The sequence below is a fragment of the Hyla sarda genome, chromosome 5 (assembly GCF_029499605.1).
Source record: "Hyla sarda isolate aHylSar1 chromosome 5, aHylSar1.hap1, whole genome shotgun sequence".
Classification (NCBI taxonomy): domain Eukaryota; kingdom Metazoa; phylum Chordata; class Amphibia; order Anura; family Hylidae; genus Hyla; species Hyla sarda.
This window is the reverse complement of record NC_079193.1, coordinates 113,153,542-113,179,918: the sequence shown is the minus strand read 5'-3', so window position 1 is coordinate 113,179,918 and position 26,377 is coordinate 113,153,542. Positions and strand designations below refer to the sequence as shown.

The window sequence follows — 26,377 nt, the reverse complement described above, 5'->3', positions numbered from 1 at the left end:
GCTGGAAGATGACATGAAGATCTTAAAAGAGAGCCTGGAAGCGCAGAACGAAACGCGCAGAAGGTCCCACGTAGCTGCCGTGGTTTTGCTGGGAGCGCAACTCTACGAGCAGGTGGCTGTGCTGGCGGACAATGAACAATTGAGGAAACAATTGCTGTCTTCGGAAGATACTGTCAGGGACTTGACAGAGTTACTTGACAGTGAGAGGATGAAGTTCGCTAAGCTCCAGTGTAAGCTGCGAAAATGTGAGAAAAAGGAAGAGGACCAGGAAGTCCTAAAAGAGAGCAGAGACCAAGATATGGCGGAATTGGCTCAAGAAAGTCTTCTGGGGCCGAAGTTACAGGATACAGTTATGCTTTCCCTGAATGCCAAAAAGTCCTCTTAAGCTAAGATTGAGGTGAAGTCCTGTAAGAAGTCCCCTGAAGCTAAGACTGAGCTGAAACCTGGTGGGAAATCCTCTGAAGTGGAGACTAAGGAGAAGAGAGGTGGGAAATCCTCTGAACCTGAGCAGACCAAAAATTCTGAAGGTAATGCTGAGGCAGAGAAATCCTCTGAAGCAGAAGCTAAACCAGAGTCAACCTCAAAAGCTGTGAGTAAAGAGAATGGCACAACTGAAGCTACAGGTGAAGAGAAGAGTAAGCCTGAAGAAGCTGCAGTAGTAGAAGCTGATTCTACACAAGAATCTGAAGGAGCCAAAGACTCTGAAACCAAACCTGAGGAAGCTGGTGGCCCTGAAGAGAAAGCTGGAAGGGATGAGGTGAAACCATGTGAGAAGTAGAAAACAGAAGATGTCCAGCACCAGGAAGGCAGGTAAAAACTTGTTTATTGAGGTACAAAAGTAACAAACAGCATATCGAGGAGCGTAGAGCCTACGCGTTTCAGGCTAAAGAGCCCTTAGTCATGGCATCTTGCCATGACTAAGGGCTCTTTAGCCTGAAACGCGTAGGCTCTACGCTCCTCGATATGCTGTTTGCTACTTTTGTACCTCAATAAATAAGTTTTTACCTGCCTTCCTGGTGCTGGACATCTTCTGTTTTCTACTGATTGCACGTGGAAGGGAACGCCACCCTGCCGGTCTGCAGCACAGAAGCCAGGATACGGGGATAGAGCAGTACCTTTGCACTGTAAACCATGTGAGAAATCCACTGAAGTCAAGACTGAGGTGAAACCAGGTGGGAAGTCCTCTAAAGTTGAAACTGAGATGGACCCGTGTCAGAGGTCCTCTGACGGTACAGAGAACAAAACAGTGGTTGGTGAAGCCACTGAGGCCGAAAGATTCTCTGAAGCAGAGGCAGAGGTCTGGCAAGCCAGAAGAAGACAAAGGTTAGAAGCCTCGGTACTCTCACTCCTTAATTTCAAGAACCCTGCCCACACCAGGGTGAAGAACCTAGTACTGGAGAGGTGTGACCGAGAGACTTGCAATTGGTGGCTGGTAAAAGTCCGGAAGAAAGAAGTCAAGTACTTCAGAGACTGTGGGACAAGGGCTGTCCAGGAGAAGGGAAAGGCAGATGGTTTCTGCCTTTCAAATACATGTGCTCCTTCACGGGGGTCTGAGCAAAGGGGGAGGAGATATGTGGCAGTGTGGCAAGGAAAGGGTGTATTTCCTTGGCTCACCCTGCAGAAGCTCTCACCTGCTTCTTAAATAATGAGGCAGAAGGGAAGGGAGGTGTATATGAGATGGAGACTCAGTCTAATGTGGGATCTTCCTAGGAGACAGCATGTGGGCTGTAGGGAAGAGACAGAGCCTGCTGAGGAGTACACAGCCCGAGCTATGAGGGGCTCAAAGAGAGTGACATGAATTGTGAGTAGAAGATTGCAGGGGACATATATTTACCCGGCTGAGGGAAGCTCAGTGGTTGTTAGTCAGGACAAGCTGATCTGTTTAGTCAGTGACCAGAAGGTCTAGGATTTTGTTTTGTTCCTGCTTTTTTTTGTTTATTTCTTTCCCTGCAACCTGTCTAATAAAACTGGCAAGGTGCCAGATTTGCATTATAAGCATTTGTTTGCTGGTTTATTGAGAAGAAACGAATCCTGTGGCGTAGTCCAGGACTATCCCAGAGCTAATCCCCAAGACGGATCGTCACTATATATAGATATAGATATAGATATATATATATATATATATATATATATATATATATATATAATCTCGAAGAAAAAAGCAGCACTCCTAAAAGGTGAGTAGGTGCCTCCATCTAGGATCCGGGTCAAGGATACTGCATACGTAGTTCCAAAGAAATGCTGTGGCACTCAAGGTATGGTGAAAAAATGAAAACTATTTATTCATCCCAAATGTGCAAGGAGCGACGTTTCGATGGTCTCACACCATCATTATCAAGCAATTATTGTTACATCATGTGACTTTTTATGGTCACGCAGGACCAATCAATCAAAGTAATTTAGTGTAAACATTGTGAATAAGAGTATTACATAAATACATATAAAGTGCAAAACATACATCGGTGTTATGAACACATGCAGCAGATAGTCTAGATACAACTTGATCACTGCTATCTACAGCAGAGTTATAAATATTGTGCATACCGTGATTAGATTCCAGGTGCATAGTGAATTAATCGTGATGAGACTGGCAGGGGGGCGGGACACTCGCCATAGATCGCCGTAGAATCCATATGATGTTTAGCATGGACACACAGGCACTTCCGGGATCTGTCCGCAGGACCGAAGTGACGTTACGCTGAAGGGTTCACGTGACAGGTCATGTGACGGCCGTTGCCATGGAGCTCAGATGCTCACCTCAGTTCATGCGCACAACAGTTCTAGAGGGTCACAGCGCCATTTGTAGTGTGGGAAACAGTGCCCATTGTCCTTGTGTTCAGTCGCACAGCACTCTTCTTTAATGGGTATAGAGCACATATGGTCCGGGAGGCCTACGTTCACCGATGGCATACCCAGAATCCACAGAAACCTGCAGACTCCGTTGGTGCCCAGGGCAACAGACCGGCATCCGCTTCGGTGCATACCTCAATTCTGAAGAAGTGAGACTTTTCATAGACGGGCGGCATCTGTTCTTGAGTGGTGCATTGCTCCACGGACTTGGTCCATCACTAGACATATGTAGTACAAGCTGGTCCACATGGATTTATTGCGATCAATTGGCCTGAGTGTTCCTCCGACTCCTTGCCCATCTCTACAAAAAAATATAAAAAGAATAAGTGATATAGTATAAGGTAATAAAGTTACTTAAAACAGTCCATATACATAAATAATGTTCTACCGGTATTCAAGTTATGCATATGTCATGTGATATTTTAAAATCCACATTCAACCCACGTGGTTTTAGAGTGTCAAGATGATAAATCCACCACAGCTCTTTTCGCTTTAATTTCGCAATACGATTGCCGCCACATTTTAGTGGTGGTACGTGGTCGACAATGGTAAATTTCAGATCCTTTTCACTATGCCCTTTTATCCAAGAAGTGTTTAGGTACAGGTAAATCAGTACGGCCTTTACGTATTGTATAGCGGTGCTGGTTCACCCGAGTTTTTGCAAGACTATGTGAAAAGTAGGCATGGTATACTGTGTAGCGCATAAGCATGGACCACTATGTGGAAGGTAAGCGTGGTATGCTGTGTGTACATAAGCATGGAACACTATATGGAAGATAAGCGTGGTATACTGTGTGGGACATAAGCATGGACCACTATGTGGAAGGTAAGCGTGGTATGCTGTGTGTACATAAGCATGGAACACTATGTGGAAGATAAGCGTAGTATACTGTGTGGGGACATAAGCATGGAACACTATGTGTAAGGTGAGCGTGGTATACTGTGTGGACATAAGCACAGAACACTATGTGGAAGATAAGCGAGGTATGATGTGTGGATGTAAGTACGGAACACTATGTGGAAGGTAAGCGTGGTATACTGTGTGGGAACATGTGGCAGTACACGGTTTTGCTCCTTATCTGCTATTGCAACTGAGTGGAAACACAATCATGGTGCAGTTGTGTAGAATGTAGCCGTGACCCAGGAAGCTAAGTGATGTCAGTACCTGGATGTAATGAATACTTGTTATCCTGTATGAACCATATGCGTGATAAATGCAGGGAAACATAGGCGTGTATGGTAACGTGTGTGGCACATTGTGAAACGAAAATGTGGAATACCATGTGCTAACATCAGCAAGGACATCCTATCATACCTGACCTTCAACATGATAAACGTATACAGGAGCAGTACAGTACCACAGCAGACACATTCCTGCACACATGTAGCTGTACCACTGTAGATATATTCCTGTATATAGGGACAGCTTATGTAAGTTACATAACCGGATAACCTGAACTGCACAACAAGAAATGTTTATCAATCACCTTCCTGGAGAACGCCCTGGCAACCTTGCGTGGCCCCCGGGGATGCACCTCAGTAAATTGCAAGGTGGCAATCAGCAACTTCTCCTCACACACCGCTCCGCAATGTTCATAATTAGAGATTAGCGAACTTACAGTAAATTCGATTCGTCACGAACTTCTCGGCTCGGCAGTTGATGACTTTTCCTGCATAAATTAGTTCAGCTTTCAGGTGCTCCGGTGGGCTGGAAAAGGTGGATACAGTCCTAGGAGACTCTTTCCTAGGAATGTATCCACCTTTTCCAGCCCACCAGAGCACCTGAAGGCTAAACAAATTTACGCAGGATAAGTCATCAAGTGCCGAGCCGAGAAGTTTGTGACGAATCAAATTTTCTGTAAGTTCGCTCATCTCTATTCATAATTAACATTAATGTAGTGGCTTTGTTTCATGATGCAGAACAAGAACAGTTGTTAAAGTGGGTGTTAATGTCCTTTTCTGCAGACGTATGCACTTTTTGTAAGCCAGGTTGGGCCTGGAATACATATGCGACTTAAATGGAAATGTGACTTTTTTTTCTTCATAAATAGCAACTATATCATTTGATAAATACATGACCACTGCAAAGTAAAAAAAAAAAAAAAATTACTACGTGAGCAGATTTCAGAAATGTGCTTTGGAATAAGCAAAAATGAAAAAGAATCAAAATCAAAAATGAAAAAAATGTATGGAAAAGTCGCACGTGTGCAAGTACGTGTGACTTTTTTACGCAAGAAAAAATCTACTACAGAGCTTGATAAATCTCCTTCTTTATTATTATGTCTGATCGATGTTTCCTAGTATTTATATGAACCTCTATGTTCAGAACACAGACGTATTTAATTTATGCGTTCATTTCATTTTTACAATTCCTATTCTGTAACTTTCTCTGAAAAACTGACATATTACAATATATTCACAAAGACTAATTGTATGGATTCTGTTTTTGACACCAATGTATATTTCATGAAGATGCAAATAGGTATTCTTAACATCATTTTGCAGTTTCTCCATAGTGATAAGTTCAACTCTTATAAAATTTGACATTACTGACAAAAGAGATGAATAGCCTATGACAGGAAATGTATTTTGGTTCTTTTTATAAAACAGTACACTTATGTTTGTTCAATTAAAAAGGATAAAAATATATATATATATCACTCCATACTTTTTTTCATAGTATTTTACTGACCATTGGAAATTAAACAAATATAAACCAATAAATCACACTGAGTGAAAATAACTGTTTTAGTTATAATGAAGTATAGCAGAACAACTCAACAGAGATTTATCTATGTATCCAAACACATTTCCTAAGTGTGGATCTCCACTTACATAAAACTTGTCTAGATCACAATTGGATGCCAGGACCGTAGTGTGCTGTCTATATATTTGTCAGCTAAATAGGCAGGGGGCGTACCTAGAGCATTTGGCACCTTTGTTTGGCACCCCCCACCCGCGACGGACCCTGTGTTTGCCCCATCCCAAGAAAGTAAGAAAACACACACAAACTTTTTACAATAAATAAAACCCATGCACACCCCTTGATAAAACCCCTTAACCCTCCCTTAATAAAATAAAACCCTGCACCTCTTTAAAAAAAAATCACTTTCCATCGGCACCAAGTAGAAACAAATCCAAATCTCCATCAATAAAATGAACACATCCTGCAACCCCCCCCCCCCCTTAATTACACCCCCTTCCTAGTCTTTCTATATCTAATCTAATTCAGATGGAACATACCGCCATGACTTGTTCTAGCTAAATCTTCTCTCTTCAGAATGTGACGCCCAGATGGCTCCTCACTATGTCAGCGGATTCTGATCCTCTATATAAAAACAATTATTATTATTATAAACCTGCCAGACACTGTATCCTCTAAATATATTACTACTATACACTGCACTTTTTGAATATAAACCTTCCACACACCATACCCTCTGAATATAAATCTGTCACATACTGTACCTTCTCAATATAAATCTGCCACATACTGTACCCTCTCAATTTAAATCTGCCACATACTGTACCCTCTAAATATAATACTGTCACACACCATACCCACTGAATATAATACTATCACACACCGTACATTCTGAATATAATATTACGAAAACACTGTACCCTCTGAATATAATACTACCACACACTGTACATTCTGAATATACTAGGGATCGACCGACATCGGTTTTTTAGGGCCGATACCGATAATCGGTGGAGGTTAGGGCCGATAGCCGATAATTTATACCGATATTCCGGTATAAGTTATCGGCTATTTATCCCCCCTCGACACCGCTGCAGAGCATTGATTTAAAGCGGGCGCTTGAAATCAATGCACTGCGGTGGCTTTTGCAGTGCCATAGGCCGCCACCACCACCCGCTTCTCTCCCCCTACCTGCCAGGGTGGTCCGGGCCATCCATCCTCCCTTCCTGTAGTGTCCGGTGGCATTCCGGGTGGAGGGTGAACTGGTCCGGGCTGTCCTTCTCCGGGGGTCCTCTCCTCCACTCCGGGCAGGCTCCGGCCTAGTACGCGGCATAGATGCCGCTGCGCAGTGACGCCCAAGCGCAGCGACACACCTGACGTCACGGCGTAGCAGCGTCTATGCAGCGTACTAGGCCGGAGCCTGTCCGGAGTGGAGAAGAGGACCCCCGGAGAAGGACAGCCCGGACCGGTTCACCCTCCACCCGGAATGCCGCCGGACACTACAGGATGGATGGCCCGGACCACCCCCATTACGGGTAAGTTTAATTTTGTATTTTTTTTTATTGACTCGGAGGGTGGGGGAGGGGCCCGACCGGTATAGCGGTATGGGCAAAAATCCCTTACCGGCTTACCGCCCAGCACTACAGGGGGCGGTCACGGTGCGGTGGGGCGGTGCGGGGGGCGGGGCATTATCGGCTTATCGGCAAGGTAATTGCCGATACCGATAATGCCCAAAATCGTGATTATCGGCCGATAATATCGGCCATACCGATAATCGGTCGATCCCTAGAATATACTACCACATACTGTACCCTCTAAATATAATACTGTCACACACCATACCCTCTGAATATAATACTACCACACATTGTACCCACTGAATATAATACTATGGCACACTGTACCCTCTGAATTTAATACTATGACATACTGTACCTTCTGAATATAATACTACCCGACACTGTACATTCTGAATATAATACTACCACATACTGTACCCTCTAAATATAATACTGTCACACACCGTACCCTCTAAATATAATACCATGATACACTGTACCCTCTGAATATAATTCTATGACACACTGTACCCTCTGAATATTATACTACCACACACTGTACATTATGAATATAATACTACCACACACTGTACCCACTGAATATAATACTATGACACTGTACGTTCTGAATATAATACAACCACACACTGTACATTCTGAATATAATATCAACACACACTGCACTCTCTGAATATAAACCTGCCACCCACCATACCCTATAAATACATTACTACTATACACTGCACTCTCTGAATATAATACTACCCCACACTGTACCCTCTGAATATACTACCACACACTGCACCCTCTCAATATAACCTTGCCATACAGTGCACCCTCTAAATACAATACCACAACATCAGTAGCACCCCTCATCATCCGTTAGCTGATGCTATTACGACGGGAGGGGGGAGGATTGGCGATGTTGCTGATGGATGATGGGTGTGCTACTGCTGGGGGGGGTGTTGCTGGTGGATGATGAGGGTGCTTCTGCCCCCCCCTGGCAGTAGCACCCCATCATCCATTGGCAGGATCATCCTCCTGGCAGTAGCACCCTCATCATCCACCAGCAGGATCTGCTGAGGGAGGTGCTACTGCTGGGCTGGGGGGGGGGGGATATTGCTGGTGGATGATGAGGATGCTAGTGCCGGGGTGGGAGGGGGGAGCATTAGGTAGGCAGCAGTTCCCCCACATTAGGTAACAGTTTCCCCACATTAGGTAGCAGTTTCCCCACATTAGGTAGCAGTTTCCCCACATTAGGAAGTATAGTCCCCCCCCCCCCCAGACACACACACACAGACGCAGACACACACATACACACAGACACACACATCGACACAGACACACACATAGACACAGACACACACATAGACACACACATAGACACAGACACACACTCACTCACACACTTACTTGCTTACCTGGCAGCGCTTCTTTTCTCTGGCAGCGGCCTGATGAGTGAAGTCACAGACGTCCTCCTGCGCGAGTCTGTGGAGGGACGTCACTTGCACGATGTCCCTCATCAGACCCGGGCCGGCCGCCAGCGCAGCCGCAAACGTGGGGTTGGCGGGGTTTGGGGGGGCACCCCGGTCACTACGCCACTGGTAACGCGGACGCAGCTTGGTGTAGCAGAAGACCGGGGGGGGGGGGGGGCTGAGGGTAGTGTTAAGCGGCATGGTATCACCCCAGCTGAAGACCTGAGGGAGCGCTGAGTGGCATGGTGTCACCGATGCTGTCTGTACCCCACTTTCTTTCTGTAGGCAAAGAATTTTGAAATTCCACGCCAGATGTTTCCGGCGGAGAAATACCTCTATGTGAACAGCGCAGCAGAATCCCATTTAAATCGGAGGGATTTTGTTGCTGGGGAATGCGAAATTCCGCACAGAAATTCTGCCGTGTGACCATAGCCTTACAGCTAAACTCTGTTGTACATGTACTGCAGCTTAAAAAGGTACCATTACTATTTTAACTCCTTCCAAACCCATGACATACATGTATGTCATGGCTCAGGTGAGCAGACATGACGTAGCACAGGGGGTCTGGTCCATGTTATAACCAGGAGATGCCCGCTGCTATCAGCAACTGACATCTCCTGGTAATGACAAACATCGGAGATCGCTCTGATGGCAGTCATTTAACTGTCTGTACAGACCATGGCAATTAAACTTTAAATGCTACTATTCCCTGTAGTCTAGTGGTCCCATTACTCTCCACGCCATAACCCCCAACCCCCTCCCCCCCCCCCCCCCTCCTCCCCTGCAATGTAATCCGGGGGAGACAATGGGTTGCAAGGGAAGCCTGGGAATTTACCTCTACTTCTTGGGCTTCCCTGGCTCTTTGTTTGCTGAAGGCTGCCTTTGGTAACCCTTAACAATTAATGTAATCTATGTAAGCCATCTTATAGTGGGGCCAAAAAATGTGTAAAAAAAAATTACACATTTTAAAAAAAATCCCAAAAATAAATCCCTATCAATAAAAATTTATATCACCTCCCTTTTCCCATTTTTCAAATAAAACACTGTAAAAATTAATAAACATATTTGGTATAAATTATGATGCTACTGATCATTCATGGTGAATGGCTTAAATGCACAAATTTCCTAATTCCAAAATTGATGATTTTTGGTCACATCATGTCCCAGAAAAAATGTTATAAAAAGTGAACAAAAAGTCACATACAAAATGCAAAATTGCTACTGTTAAAAACTACAGCTCATGGCACAAAGAAACCCTAACACAGCTCTTTAGGTGGATAAGATACGTTTTAGATGTCAGAATATGGCATTGAACACAGTATTGTTCCGGGTATTCTTATGCAAGTAAAATCTTCTTTATTGCAGCATTGCGGGACAGACAGAGAGGTGGAACAAGGCTCCGATGAGTGCTAGTTTCGCATCATGTGACGCCTTGACAAAGCATCACATGACGCGAAACTAGTGTTCGTCTGCGCCTTGTTCCACCTCTCTGTCTGTCCCTCAATGCTGCAATAAAGAAGATTTTATTTGCATAAGAATACCCGTTGCCGTGGACTTTATCTCCTTTGTTGGATTATGCATATGTTTATCTTTCTATAATGACCACAGGAAATTTCAGGACTTAGCCTCTGAGCCTGAGCTGTTGCCCTTAGTACATGTGGGTGGTGCGGGATCATACTCCTTTTTATTTGCCTCTCTACAAGCAAACATGGGTATAGGCACAAGACTCACTCCTAGATAGACAAAATAGCCCAAGGCTCAGAGCAGGATTCTATCCTAGGAGTAGCAGGAATAAATAAGGTAAAAACAGGACTGATATAACACAGTGTAAATATGGACTAACATATGTAAAGGAAAATGCAGAACTAACATACACAAATACTAAAACCTGACAAATGTACTAAAACAAAGCAGGCTAAAATCTATATACCGTATTTATTGGGGTATACCACGCACCGGCCTATAACACGCACCCTCATTTTACCAAGGATATTTGGGTAAAAAAAGTTTTTTTTACCCAAATATCCATGGTAAAATGAGGGTGCGTGTGTGTGCATGTGTATACCCCGATACACCCCTAGGAAAGGCAGCGGGAGAGAGGCCGTCGCTGCCCGCTTCTCTTCCCCTGCCTTTCCTGGGGTCTAGAGCCCTGCTGCCGCCGCTTCTCTTCCGCTGGCTATGGGCGCAGCTGCCCGTTCTCTCGCCCTGACTATCGGTGCCGGCACCCCATTGCCAGCGCCGATAGCCAGGGGGAGAGAAGCGGCGCCGGCAATGGGGCAGCGGCACTGACAGCCGGGGGCGGGGGGCCGCGTTGCCTCCCCCCATCCCTGGTTGCATAATTACCTGTTGCCGGGGTCGGGTCCACGCTGCTTCAGGCCTCCGGTGTGCGTCCCCTGCGTCGTTGCTATGCCAAGAATATTTGTTTAAAACAAATTGGCTTTTATTGGTACTAAAAAGGGTGCAACATATCGGTTTCGAACCCGGGCCGGGTTCTTCCTCAGGCAACGGGTATTACAGGAGGATAAGTTTCAGATCGCGGAGGGTCCGACCACTGGGGCCCCCCGCAATATGCTGTACGGGGCCCCGGCAGCCCGCAGGAAGGGGGCGTGTTGACCACCGCACGAATCGACGGCCGACACCCCCCTCAATACAGCACTATGGCAGAGCCAGAGATTGCCGTAGGCAGCGCTCCGGCTCTGCCATAGAGTTGTATTGAAGGGGCGTGTCAGCCACCGCTTCGTCCGGGGGTGACTGGGGTGACATCCTGTAACAATGATCCTCCTGTGTAATGACCTTACTACTGGGGTGACACTCTGTAACACTCCTCCTCCTCATGTAATCTCCTTACTATTGGGGTGGCACACTGTAACAAACCCCCTCCTCATATATTAACCTTACTACTGGGGTGAAACAATGTAACAAACCTCCTCCTCATGTAATCACCTTACTACTGGGGTGACACACTGTAACAATGCTCCTCCCATATAATCACCTTACTACTGGGGTGACACTCTGTAACAAACCTCCTCCTCATGTAATATCCTTACTATTGGGGGTGAAACACTGTAATAAACCCCCTCCTCGTATATTAACCTTACTACTGGGGTGACACACTGTAACAAACCTCCTCCTCATGTAATGACCTTACTACTGGGGTGACACACTGTAACAATGGTCCTCCTGTGTATTCTCCTTACTACTAGGGTGACACACTGCAACAAACCTCCTTCTCATGTAATCTCCTTACTACTGGGGTGACACACTGTATCAAACCCCCTCCTCATGTAATCACCTTACTACTAGGGTGACACACTGTAACAATGCTCCTCCCGTGTAATCTCCTTACTACTGGGGTCACACACTGTAATAAATCTCCTTCCATGTAATTACCTTACTGAAGTGGCATGTGACATCTCCTCCAGCTCAGCCCCGCCTCCTCCACATCATCACACAGGTCCTTCAGCCATGATCTCTCCTCTCCAGCTAAGCTCCGCCCCCAACATGTGATGGTGACATCATCACAGGTCCTACATCTCCAGCATCTAGCAGTCTGGGCCAGGGGAGGAGACAGAGGGAGGGTAAGAATAATTCAGAGGTCGGTCCTGCAGGACTAATGTAACAGGGACAGTGTTCCTTCTCTGGAAAAAGCAAAGGAACGCTGTTCCTGTGCGTTCCTGCAGGACTCGAGCTCTGATACACATGTTACTTACAGTGTATGTCAACTACAAACATAGGATAGGTACCCACTTGTTTTTGTGAGAGTCAGGGTTTTTGTTTAAAGTCCAATGCAAATCTATGGGAAATGTATATTCCAGCATAGCTTCCGTATGACTGGAGATATGTCACTAATACTTTGTCCCATAGAAGTCTATGGGAAATATATGTTACGGCATAACTTCCAAACAGCTGGAGATATTTTGATAATACTAGGTCACATGCTACTTAAATGTCCACTAAAAATATAGGATATTAAATATAACCCTAACCTACCCCCCCATTAGCGAGGGTCAGGGTTTTTGTTTAACCCCTTAAGGACCGGGGGGGTTTCCGTTTTTGCATTTTCATTTTTTGCTCCTTGCCTTTAAAAAATCATAACTCTTTCAATTTTGCACCTAAAAATCCATATGATGGCTTATTTTTTGCGCCACCAATTCTACTTTGTAATGATGTCAGTCATTTTGCCCAAAAATCTACGGTGAAACGGAAAAAAAAATCATTGTGCGACAAAATTGAAAAAAAAAAACGCAGTTTTGTAACTTTTGGGGGCTTCCGTTTCTACGTAGTACATTTTTCGGTAAAAATGACACCTTATCTTTATTCTGTAGGTCCATATGATTAAAATGATACCCTACTTATATAGGTTTGATTTTGTCGGACTTCTGGAAAAAATCATAACTACATGCAGGAAAATTAATACGTTTAAAATTGTCATCTTTTGTCATCTGTCATTTTTGCATTGATAGGACTTATTGATCGCTTTTTAACCCCTTCCAGCTATTGGACGTATGCATACGTCCAGGCGAATTACACGTTCGCGCAAATGGACGTATGCATACGTCCAAGCGATCTCCTGCTCTGCCGCGGGCAGCGCAGGAGATCGCGGGTGGGACTCAGCTGTCAATCACAGCCGGAGTCCCACCGCAGCTGCCGGGGCCGCGATCGCGCCGGTCCCGGCAGCATTAACCCCATAGATGCCGTGATCAGTTCTGATCACGGCATCTATGGTGTTTGCAGGGGGAGCGCTCTCCCCCTGCCCATCAACGGCGGCTCCGCGATAAAATAAGGGGGATCGGGGGTGTCCAAGACACCCTCGATCCTCCTTGAAGAGATAGGAGTGAGGTGGCAGGGTTGCCACCCCTCCTATCCCTGCTATTGATCGGCCGAGCGGCCGACCAATAGCAGACTGGGGGCGGGGGGGTTAAAGTTCGGTTCCCCGCGCTGTGCCCGCCCATCGGTGTCCGGGCACAGCGGGGGGAACCGTGTAGTGGCGGCAGCGGCGGTCACTTACCCGGCGGCGGAGCTCCAGATGACGGCGGCGGTGGAGGTAAGTATGACGCCGCGTGTCCAGAGTCTGTTGCCTAGCAACATCTGCAGGGCGACAGTTTGGAGAGTGGTCTCTAAACTGTCGCCCTCCAGATGTTGCAAAACTACAACTCCCACCATGCCTTGACAGCTGTTTGCTGTGTTGGCATGCTGGGAGTTGTAGTTTTGCAAGATTTAGAGGGGTTCAGGCTAGAGATCACTGACAGTGGTCTCTAAACTGTAGCCCTCCAGATATTACAAAACTACAACTCCCAGCATGCCCAGACAGCAGTTTGCTGTCTTAGCATGCTGAGGTTTGTAGTTTTGCAACATCTGGAGGGCTACAGTTTAGAGACCACTGTCAGTGATCTCCAGCCTGAACCCCTCTAAATCTTGCAAAACTACAACTCCCAGCATTCAGGAACAGCAAATGGCTGTCTCGGCATGCTGGGAGTTGTACTTGCGTGCCTTCAGCTGTTGCATAACTACATCTCCCAGCATTCCCTTTGGCAATCAGTACATGCTGAGAGTTGTAGTTCTGCAACAGCTGGAGGCACACTGGTTGGGAAATACCGAGTTAGGTAATAGGTTCTATTACCTAACTCAGTATTTTCCAACCAGTGTGCCTCCAGCTGTTGCAAAACTACAACTCCCAGCATGCACGTTCTGTCAGTGCATGCTGGGAGTTGTAGTTTTGCCCCCCCCCCCTCCCATGTGAATGTACAGGTTACATTCACACTGGCGGCGGATTACAGTGAGTTCCCTGCTTCAGGTTTGAGCTGCAGCAGCCGCATCTCAAACTCCTAGCGGGAGACTCAGTGTAATCCGCCGTCAGTGTGAATGTAACCTAAAAACACTACACTAACATAAAATAAAGAGTAAAACACTACATATACACACGTACACTGCCCCCCCCCCACCACCACCCCTTCCCCCCCCCCAATAAAAATGAAAAACGTATCCTACAGCAGTGTTTCCAAAACGGAGCCTCCAGCTGTTGCAAAACAAAAACTCCCAGCATTTCTGGACAGCCATTGACTGTTCAAGCATGCTGGGAGTTTAGCAACAGCTGGAGGCACCCTGTTTGAGAATCACTGGTGTAAAATACCCCTATGTCCACCCCTATGCAAATCCCTAATTTAGGCCTCAAATGCGCATGGCGCTCTCACTTTGGAGCCCTGTCGTATTTCAAGGCAACAGTTTAGGGCCACATATGGGGTATCGCCGTACTCGGGAGAAATTGCCTAACAAATTTTGGGGGGCTTTTTCTCCTTTTACCCCTTATGAAAAGGTAAAGTTGGGGTCTACACCAGCATGTTAGTGTAAAAAAAAAACATTTTTGTACACTAACATACTGGTGTTGCCCCATACTTTAAAATTTCACAAGCGGTAAAAGAAAAAAAGCCTCCAAAATTTGTAACGCAATTTCTCCTGTGGACAGAGATACCCCATATGTGGGCGCAAAGTGTTCTGGGGGCGCACAACAAGGCTCAGAAGGGAGAGTGGACCATGTAAATTTGAGGTCTAAATTGGTGATTTGCACAGGGGTGGCTGATTTTACAGCGGTTCTGACATAAGTGCAAAACAATAAATACCCACATGTGACCCCATTTTGGAAACTACACCCCTCACGGAATGTAACAAGGGGTACAGTGAGCATTTACACCCCAGAGGTGTCTGACAGATCTTTGAAACAGGGGTCTGTGAAAATGAAAAATAAAATTTTTAATTTGCACAGCCCACTGTTTCAAAGATCCGTCAAATGCCAGTGGGGTGTAAATTCTCCCTGCACCCCTTATTATCTTCCGTGAGGGGTGTAGTTTTAAAAATGGGGTCACATGTGGGGGGTCCACTGTTCTGGCACCACGGGGGGCTTTGGAAATGCACATGGCCAAATTCTCTCTCCAAAAGCTCAATGATGCTCCTTCTCTTCTGAGCATTGTGGTTCGCCCCCAGTGCACTTCACGTCCACTTATTGGGTATTTCCATACTCAGAAGAGATGGGGTTACAAATTTTGGGGGTTATTTTCTGCTATTATCCCTTGTAAAAATGTAAAATTTGGGGGAAAACAAGCATTTTAGTGTAAAAAATATATATATTTTTTTACATATGCAAAAGTCGTGAAACACCTGTGGGGTATTAAGGTTCACTTTACCCCTTGTTACGTTCCCCAAGGGGTCTAGTTTCCAAAATGGTATGCCATGTGGTTTTTTTTTTCTGTCCTGGCACCATAAGTGCTTCCTAAATGCGGCATGCCCCCAGAGCAAAATTTGCTTCCAAAAAGCCAAATGTGACTCCTTCTCTTCTGAGACCTGCCGAGCACTTTTCATCCCCATATTGGGTGTCTTCTGAATCGGGAGAAATTGGGCTTCAAATGTTGGGGGGTATTTTCTGCTATTACCTTTTTTAAAAATGTAAAATTTTTGCTAAACCAAGCATTTTTGGTTAAAAAAAAATCTTTTTTTTTACATATGCAAAAGTCGTGAAACACCTGTGGGGTATTAAGGTTCACTTTATCTCTTGTTACGTTCCTCAAGGAGTCTAGTTTCCAAAATGGTATGCCATGTGTTTTTTTTTTGCTGTCCTGGCACCATAGGGGCTTCCTAAATGCGACATGCCCCCCGAGCAAAATTTGCTCTCAAAAAGCCAAATATGACTCCTTCTCTTCTGAGCATTGTAGTTCGCCCGTAATGCACTTCAGGTCAACTTATGGGGTACCTCCATACTCAGAAGAGATGGGGTTACAAATTTTGGGGGGTGTTTTCTGCTATTAACCCTTGCAAAAATGTGAAATTTGGGGGAAACACACATTTTAGTGAAAATTTTTTATTTTTTTTTACATATGCAAAAGTCATGAAACACCTGTGGAGTATTAAGGCTCACTTAATTCCTTTTTACGTTCCTCAAGGGGTCTAGTTTCCAAAATGGTATGCCATGTTTTTTTTATTTGCTGTTTTGGCACCATAGGGGCTTCCTAAATGCAACATGCCCCCAAAAAACCATTTCAGAAAAACGTACTCTCCAAAATCCCCTTGTCGCTCCTTCGCTTCTGAGCCCTCTACTGCGCCCGCCGAACAATTTACATAGACATATGAGGTATGTACTTACTCGAGAGAAATTGGGCTACAAATTCAAGTATAAATTTTATCCTTTTACCCCTTGTAAAAATTCAAAAATTGGGTCTACAAGAACATGCAAGTGTAAAAAATGAAGATTTTGAATTTTCTCCTTCACTTTGCTGCTTTTCCTGTGAAACACCTAAAGGGTTAAAACACTTACTGAATGTCATTTTGAATACTTTGGGGGGTGCAGTTTTTGTAATGGGGTCATTTATGGGGTATTTCTAATATGAAGACCCTTCAAATCCACTTCAAACCTGAACTGGTCCATGAAAAATAGCGAGTTTGAAAATTTTGTGAAAAATTGTAAAATTGCTGCTGAACTTTGAAGCCCTCTGGTGTCTTCCAAAAGTAAACACTTGTCAATTTTATGATGAAAATATAAAGTAGACATATTGTATATGTGAATCCAAAAAAAATAATATTTGGAATATTCATTTTCCTTACAAACAGAGAGCTTCAAAGTTAGAAAAATGCAAAATTTTCAATTTTTTCATCAAATTTTGGGATTTTTCACCAAGAAAGGATGCAAGTTACCACAAAAATTTACCACTATGTTAAAGTAGAATATGTCACGAAAAAACAATCTCGGAATCAGATTGATAAGTAAAAGCATTCCAGAGTTATTAATGTTTAAAGTGACAGTGGTCAGATGTGCAAAAAAGGGCTGCGTCCTAGAGGTGAAAATGGGCTGTGTCCTTAAGGGGTTAAATGATATAAAAAGTGACCAAAAATGCACTATTTTGGATTTTGGAATTTTTTTGACCGAGCGGTTTAATTAATGATATATTTTTATAATTCGAACATTTCTGCACGCTGTGATACCATATATGTTTATTTTTATTTACACTGTGTTTTTTTTTTTTTTGTGGAAAAGGGGGGTGATTCAAACTTTTACGTTCAATAGTTTATTTTCCGTTAAGAACAAATATCAAGCAATGAGCAGTCACAGCTGCCGTATGGTACAACATATAGAGTGCAAGATACACAGTTAGCTGTAACAATTGTAGACATATTTTTTGCAAGAAGAACACAAACAAACAAAATTACACCAACGGGCGTAAACTTAGATTTGAACTGATTCAAACTTTAAATAGGGGAGGGGTTAAATGATCTTTATTCACTTTTTTTTTCACTTTTTTTTTGCAGTGTTATAGCTCCCATAGGGACCTATAACACTGCACGCACTGATCTTTATCATTGATCACTGGTTTCTCATAGGAAACCAGTGATCGACGATTCTGCCGCATGACTGCTCATGCCTGGATCTCAGGCACTGAGCAGTCATTCGGCGATCAGACAGCGAGGAGGCAGGTAGGGGCCCTCCCGCTGTCCTGTAAGCTGTTCGGGATGCCGCGATTAGCCGCGGCTATCCCGAACAGCCCGATGGGGTTTTTGTTTCAAGTCCCATACAAGTAAATGGAACTTCCAGTACCTTACTCCACAAGCTCCGCTCTGCATCTCCTTGTGAATGCGTCAGTCTGGCTGGCAAACCACACCCTGCCCGCATGCCAGGCCCCATCTTGCAAAGACATGCCCACCCTTTTATTTTCAGTTTACAATATCTTCATCACAACTCAACCCCATCTGAGGATTAGAAATGGGGATTATATATGAGAACAGGATATTGGGATGGGATATGAGGACAGAATATGAGGTTGGGATATGATTTTGGGATATGAGGATGGGATATGGGGACGGGATATGAGGTTGTATATGGGGACAGGATATGAAGATGGGATGGGAAGATGGGATATGACGTCGGGATATGAAGATGGTATATGAGGAAGGGATATGAGGACGGGATATGAGGTCGAGATATTAGGATGGGATATGAGGTCGGAATATGAGGACAGCATATGAGGACAAAAGCTTCCTCCTATGTTGCTTTTCCTCCCCCAAAAGGATTAGGTAGGAAAAATCGGGCAGCGCCGGGTACTCAGCTAGTATTATATGAAGTTGCCATGATTAATCTTTTAAAGTTTATCCAGAAATAATTAAATAAATAAATATGCGTCTTTTTGTTTTTACCCCCTAAAAACATGACATAACTTTTTTCCATGGGCTGTTTGCTTTTGCATCTAAATTGCATTAAAGTGTTCACACTAGGGCTGCAACTAACGATTATTTTAATAATCGATTAGTTGTTGATTATTTCATCGATTAATTGGAAAAAATGTCAAAATGCCAAAAAAAGGGGTTCAGCTGATTCTACTTGAAAAATTATGTACAATGGCCATATTAAAAGTTTATAGCATGTGATGTGACTAAACAGCAGCAATTTTGGATTTTTTTTTTTTTAACGTTTTCACCGGTTGCTGTCATTATTAATGATCCTGTACAGAAGCGTAAATTTGATACTGCCGCATGGGTAACTGTCTGAACTATTAAAATAAAATGTTAATGATTCACTTATATTTTAATAGTTCAGACAGTTAGCCATATGGTAGTATCAAATATGTAACATAAAAAGTTATTTTACTTTTTTTGTATAGCAATAGGAAAAGGGGGAGCTAATTTTTATTGGGGGAGCGGTTAATTTACATTTTTTTTGTTGCTTTTTTTTATATAGCACATGGGGGTATGTGCAGACTGCAGAGCATTGCTTTTACAGACCCTAGGGTGCAATGCTATGCAATCTACACATACCCCCATCTGTATAGGACTGTACATACACTGCTATACACATGGGGGGGTATGTGCAGAGCATTACACCTTTGTTCCCCCCCTTTAGGCAGCAGGCCCCCCTTTAGACAGCAGGGCCCCCCCTTTAGACAGCAGGGCCCCCCCTTTAGACTGCAGGGTCCCCACTTTGGACAGCAGGGCCACCCCCTTTAGACAGCAGGGCCCCCACTTTAGACACCAGGGCCACCCCCTTTAGACAGCAGCCCCCCCCTTTAGACAGCAGGGCCCCCCCTTTAGACAGCAGAGCCTCCCCCCCTCCCCTTTAGACAGCAGGGTCACCCCACTTTAGACAGCAGGGCCCCACGTAGACATTAGTAGCAGCCCCTCCAGACGGCAGCCCCCACCCTTGTAGACAGCACTCACCTGCGGCTGTCCTCTGCCCCGTTATCCCGTCCGCATCATGTCGTCCTATGGAGGAGCATGTGACATACACGTCACTCTGCTTCCTCCATAGCGTTACGCTGGGCACGGAGGAGGAGGTGGAGTGACGTGTGTGTCACATGCTCCTCCATGGGACGGGATGTGGACGGGAGAACGGGAGAAGCAGGTATCGGTTTTTTGTATCGGGGACACTGAATGAGTCCCCGATACCATGCAAATTGCTAGTATTGGCCCGATACTTCCATTCCCTGCCTCCGCCTGACATGTCCCTGCTGCTGCTCTACTCCTAGCGCAATTAGCACACCGCCGGGATATGTCTATTCTCTGCTGCTCATCTCCGTCAGGTACAGAGATGAGCAGCAGAGAATAGACATGTCGCGGCGCTGTGCTAATTGCGCTAGGAGTAGAGGAGCAGCAGGGACATGTCGGGCGGCGGCTGTGAATGAATGAATGAAGCCTACATGCGGGACATGTCAGCTTCATTCATTCATTCATTCACTGCCGCCGTGGACAACGAATTGGGCGATTATTCGATAACGGGATTCATCGACAACGAATCCCGTTATCGAATGTAATCATTTTTATCAATTAATCGTCGCAGCTCTAGTTCACACTACAGCAGCGATACATGTATCATAAATACTCAAATGTTCAAAGGAAGAGGTGGATCCAGCTTGATGTGAGGACCACGAATAAGGTAAGTTGTTACACAAAAAAACATGTTGGTCGCTATGTGAACAGTGTGTGGTGTATTTTTTTAAATGTTTGAATAAAATTTAGATATTTTATCAAGTCAAGTTTGATCTAACTCTTCTGCTCCGCAGGGGGTTTCTGTCCTCCCTGAGCTCACCTTAGGACACCTGTATTACAGTTTGACAGATGTACCAGCTCAGTCAAACTCCCCACCTGGACGAGAGTATTCATGGAGTTTTACCACAGCATCTGAGCGGGGACACTGAATAACTGTATGTCCATGGTGAGCTGGATATGTGTCTACTTTATAAATGATGAATATTCAGCCTTTATTCAGACACACCAGGCTAGCTTGGCTCCCACTTATACGTGGGGATAAGCTACATATCATTTTAAAAAACTTTTTATACACCATAGTGACATGTTATGGGTGCTGAGACCACACTTACTGGCCCAGATTTATCAAACTGTGGAGTCATTTTTCCACAGCAACCAATCACAACTCAGCTAACAAGCTCTGGTAAAGTGAAAGCTGAGCTGTGATTGGTTGCTATGGAAAAATCTCTCCACTTTTTCTCTCACACAGTTTGATCAATCTGTGCCAATGTCTATGACATTATAGTTTGAAAATCATCCAGGAACAGGGCTCTGTGCCCGGGCCCAGTTGACTTTTGTCAGCCTTTCCTGACGTGGTTGATAGATCTCTCCTTATCAGAACACAGAAAGAGATCGATCAATCAAGCTTGGCATAGCTAAGCCAACTAAGACTAGTGATTTCAAGTCCTATTTCAAGACACTTTCTGCCTGTCTGTTTCCTATTTCTTGAAATTTGACAGCCTGCAATTCATGACAGATTCCCTTTAATAGTGTAAGGGGGTAGTAAGTTCTCTATGGTGGACATATTTTCCAATCTTATACCAGTTTAAAGGTGGACCATACACTTTCAATAAGATTCAGACAAATGTTTTTTTGGTCGACAGTTATCTCTTCCAACCTTTCCATAGACATGAATGTTTCTGATAGCGAAACATAGATTTTTTCTCTATGATATGGGGAAGGAAGAGCCACAGCCAGACAGCTTAGGTGCTGGCTTATCCTTCCCAGTGCAATAGACTCAGGAAGTTGAAATCTAACATGCCCAACCCTTCTATCAATTGACATCCTCTGTCGGGAGGCTACCAATCACCTTAGACAGTTGGCTGAGCCTGCCAAAGTCAGCAGTTTTGGCTAACTTTTGTCTAAAGTCACCTATACTTTTTAAACCGTAAAATAATTTTTCCAACATTAATATTTTATAGCAAGCTCAATATATTGCTTTGTATTCTTACATGGTGCATTATTAGAATGCAACGGAAATTCTGTAAAATAAGAGCAGTTATATCTTCATAAAATCTAAAAGAGGAAGAAAAGATTTCTAAAAGTACTGTAGTTTGTAATTTTCTCTGGATGTTCAATAAGCCAGCTGCAAATCATGCTGTCTAGATGTGAAAAGATGGTACACTTTAAGTCTAACTTTATTTGCAATTAGTTTAAGAGAATATAGTGTGCCACAATCTAAAATGCCAATTTCCAGTTTAGTGGTATTACATATCCAAGTTGCCTGTCTCCATGGTAACACAGATGAAGCATGCAGTAGTATTTTGCAATCTCGCTTTTCTCATTAAGAATTGACATGGTACAGTAAATGGAAAAAAATCTGAAAGAGAAAAAGTGGGTAAAATAATGAAAAATAGTATGTGTGCACAAAATGTCATCATGATTAACATTCTCCCTTTACAATATACTGCAGGGATCGCAGTGACTGAAAGGGGCACCATGGCTTAGTAAAGAAGCTATTTTTATTAAGCACATTTGAAACTTTTGTGTTAAAAATGCAGTTTATTGCTTTCTGTTAAGTATGCGGTAGCCTAAAATGTTACCATGACAGCTATAAAGTATTAATAGTAAAACAGTGCATGGTTTCCATAAGGTGATATCAGGATTTGCATAAATTATTGATCAGCAATTGCAACAGCTACACCAACACCTTTATTCAGTGTATTTGCATTTTCCAATTTTTTTTATGTGAAGTATCATACAATAGGTTATTACTAGTGTTGCTCGCGAATATTCGCAATTCGAATTTTAAGTTTTTTTTCGCATATGCGAAATTGTATGCGTATATGCGAAAATATATGCGCATATTCGCGAATAATGAGTCCTCCCTTCTTTAATGGTATAGGGAACTGTGACTAGTGCATCAACTCCGTGATTTTTGCCCATTGAAACCAATAGGCCCATTGTGGTCTATGGGGATCTCATGGCATGTAAACCAGTAAGCCATTCAGGACCGTCTCGGCAGCACAGTGGATGGGATACCACCACGGGTTCGAGTCCCGGGGTGGGACAGAGTTTTACAGTGCTGTGGTTTAACTTTACTTTCCTGGAAAAGCTGCTGAGTTGCCCATAGCAACCAGATTGCTTCCTTCATTTTTCAAAGGCCTCTTCAAAAATGAAGGAAGCAATCTGATTGGTTGCTATGGCAACTGCACAACTCTTCCTCTACACTGGTTTTGATGAATCTCCCCCATAGAGGGAGATTTATCAAAACCTGTCCAGAGGAAAAGTTTCTGAGTTGCCTATAGCAACCATACAGCTCGCTTCCTTCATTTTGCAGAGGCCTTGTGAAAAATGAAAGAAGCGATCTGATTGGTTGCTATGGGCAACTTTTCCAGGAAAGTAAAGTTAAACCACAACACTGTAAAGCTCTGTCCCACCCTGGGACTCGAACCCGTTGTGGTCTCCCATCCACTGTGCTGCCAGAGACGGTCCTGTTTATCTTACTGTTTTAAATGCCATGAGATCCCCATAGACCACAATGGGCCTATTGGTTTCAATGGGCAAAAATCACAGAGTTGATGCACTAGTCACAGTTCCCTATACCATTAAAGAAGGGAGGACTCAATATTCGCGAATATGCGCATATGCGGAAAACCAGTGTAGAGGAAGAGTTGTGCAGTTGCTCACAGCAACCAACCAGATTTCTTCCTTCATTTTTGAAAAGGCCTCAGAAAAATGAAGGAAGCAATCTGTTTGCTATGGGCAACTCAGAAACTTTTCCAGGAAAAGTTTCTGAGTTGCCCATAGCAACCAATCAGATCGCTTCTTTCATTTTGCAGAGGCCTTGTGAAAAAAGCAATCTGATTGGTTGCTATGGGCAACTCTGTAGCGTTTCCAGGAAAATAAAGTTAAACCACAACACTGTAAAACTCTGTCCCACCCTGGGACTTGAACCCGTGGTGGTCTCCCATCCACTGTGCTGCCAAGATGGTCCTGCTTAGCTTACTGTTATAAATGCCATGAGATCCCCATAGCCCACAATGGGCAAAAAATCAGTTAATGCACTAGTTATAGTTCCCTATACCATTAAAGAAGGGAGGGCTCCATATTCACGAATATGCGCATATATTTTCAAATATAACAAATATGCGAATTTCGCGAATATATGACGAATATTCGTCCATATATTCGCAAAATATCGCGAATTCAAATATGGCCTATGACGCTCATCACTAGTTATTTCTATATAAACTGAAAATTTCTAGGAATATTAATCCAGCACAAGTACAGCATTAAATGGTCTTCTTTATTAGTCAATATTCAAGGAGTATAAATTAAGTCTTCTTATTGTGTCACATTTTAATGCATGGTACCCACACCCAAAAGTGCTATAGTAAAAGTCTTTTTATTCTACAACTGACCTTTTCCAGCATTCCATGAGACCAAAGACAAAATGTCATAAGCGACATGGTCTCCAGGGAGTATGGCTATGCTGCAGTGGGTGGATAGGAGAGTGAAAGGGATTTAATAAAGTAATGCTATCCACCCACTGCTGCATAGCCACGCTATGAAATACGGTCTCTGGCTGCATGGATTGCTAGGAAAGGTCAAAAACCACTAAAATAAAAAGACTTGCACTAAAACACTTTAGGTGTGAATGAAAATGGGACAAAGAGATGCACAGAGATAACAGAAGCATGTTACACAGTTCTATGTCGGCACTGCCACTAGGAGCCGCACTATAATCGCACCACAACCACTACTCGGCACTGCCACTAGGAGCCACACTATAATCGCACCACAACCACTACTCGGCACTGCCACTAGGAGCCGCACTATAATCACACCACAACCACTACTTGGCACTGCCACTAGGAGCCGCACTATAATCGCACCACAACCACTACTCGGCACTGCCACTAGGAGCCGCACTATAATCGCACCAAAACCACTACTCACGGACCCCTTCCTCGCTGTACTGCCGGTGCTCATCCAGAAACATAGAGCCAGATTCACAAGAAGAGATGCGGAGGCACTCGGATCTTCAGCGGTAAGCTTTATTTTGAAACAGGACATACAACAATGTCTGGTCGACGAATTGATGTCCTGCCTCGCCCGGTGATAGGCTGAGCGCCCTGTCATGTAAGGAGCTTGGGCTGGCTCCTTACATGACAGTGCGCTCAGTCTATCACCGGCCGAGGCAGGACATCGCTGCGGCCAGCGATAAGTTGACCACAGTGTGACGTTCCGTGCCAAAGAAGTACGGAACCAGCAGCGAAGGAACGGGAAGCCGATACTGGAGCAATGGGAGAATGTAGGAAGGTGAGTTAAAGTTTGTTTTTATTGTTTTTGCTGGTGGACAACCTTAAAAATAGCAGATCTATAGTAGATAAAGCGAAAGGCACTCACAGTTCGTAGTTGAGCCATGGCTCAAACCTGAACCTGCTCTGGCGTCCCGCTATTGATTTAAGCACTAGAAAGTAAAGAAATCTGCACAGAACTACGAACCGTGAATGCCTTTCAATTTATCTACTATAGATCTGCAATTGTCTAAACTCTAACGAAAAGAGCACCACATCATTTGTGCAGTATATCGTGACCAGGGCCGGCGTTCGGGGGGGGGGGGGGGGGGGGGGGATGGGGGCATCCTAGGCAGTTGCCTAGGGCCCCTATCCAAAAGGGGGCCCTGAAAATCTTTAGGGCATTACTAACAATACTGCATTTTGCGCAAACTCGCTGCGTTTTTGCAGCAACTTTACAGCGATTTCACGCAAAATGCAGTATTCAGGGCTTAAGGCACTAACACTTCTCCCCCCGTCCTGAGCATTCTGGAGGAGCACTGCTTGCGCTCCACTAGTCAGACATCACCACGCTCATGCAGCGCTCCACTACTAAACCCCCCTCACATCCTCATCATATTTAGTGGAGGAATGAACGCTGCTTGCGCTCCACTGCTCGGGGCCCCTGGCGATCGCTGCCAGCACTTTTTTTTTTATTCTACTATGTGCGGCCCTGCAGGGCTGAGGAGGCCAGGGGCTGCTGGGAGCTCCTACTGACCTGACCCTGGGGCAGAAGCAAGGCAGCCTCAGCCAACCCGATCTCCAGCAATCTTCTCCTGGGGGTAAGAAGAGGCTTTGGGTTGGGGATATGTATTGTATGTGTGTGTATATGATTTTTTATGTGTATTATGTGTGCATGATAGATGTATGTGTATGTATGATGTGTGTATGTGTGTTAGATGTCTATGTATGTATGATGTGTGTATGTATGAGGTCTGTTACAGTGTGTCACCCTAGTAGTAAGGTGATTACATGGGGAGGAGGCTTGTTACAGTGTGTCACCCCAGTAGTAAGTAGATTACATGAGGAGGAGGTTTGTTACAGTGTGTCACCCCAGTAGTAAGCTAATTAAATGAGAAGGAGGTTTGTTACAGTGTGTCACCCCAGTAGTAAGCTAATTACATGATGAGGAGGTTTGTTACAGTGTGTCACCCTAGTAGTAAGTTGATTACATGAGGAGGTTTGTTACAGTGTGTCACCCTAGTAGTTAGGTGATTACATGAGGAGGAG

At 44.3% G+C, this 26,377-nt stretch overlaps 1 long non-coding RNA gene across 1 annotated transcript in view; it reads right to left on the bottom strand.

The window, feature by feature from the left end:
* Nucleotides 1-21,941: 21,941 nt before the first annotated feature.
* LOC130273398 (uncharacterized) overlaps nt 21,942-26,377 on the bottom strand; it is a 36,564-nt gene continuing 32,128 nt past the window's right edge. Inside the window, exon 3 of the long non-coding RNA XR_008843980.1 lies at nt 21,942-22,185. This is a non-coding gene — a long non-coding RNA (uncharacterized LOC130273398). The remainder of the gene's footprint in view (nt 22,186-26,377) is intronic.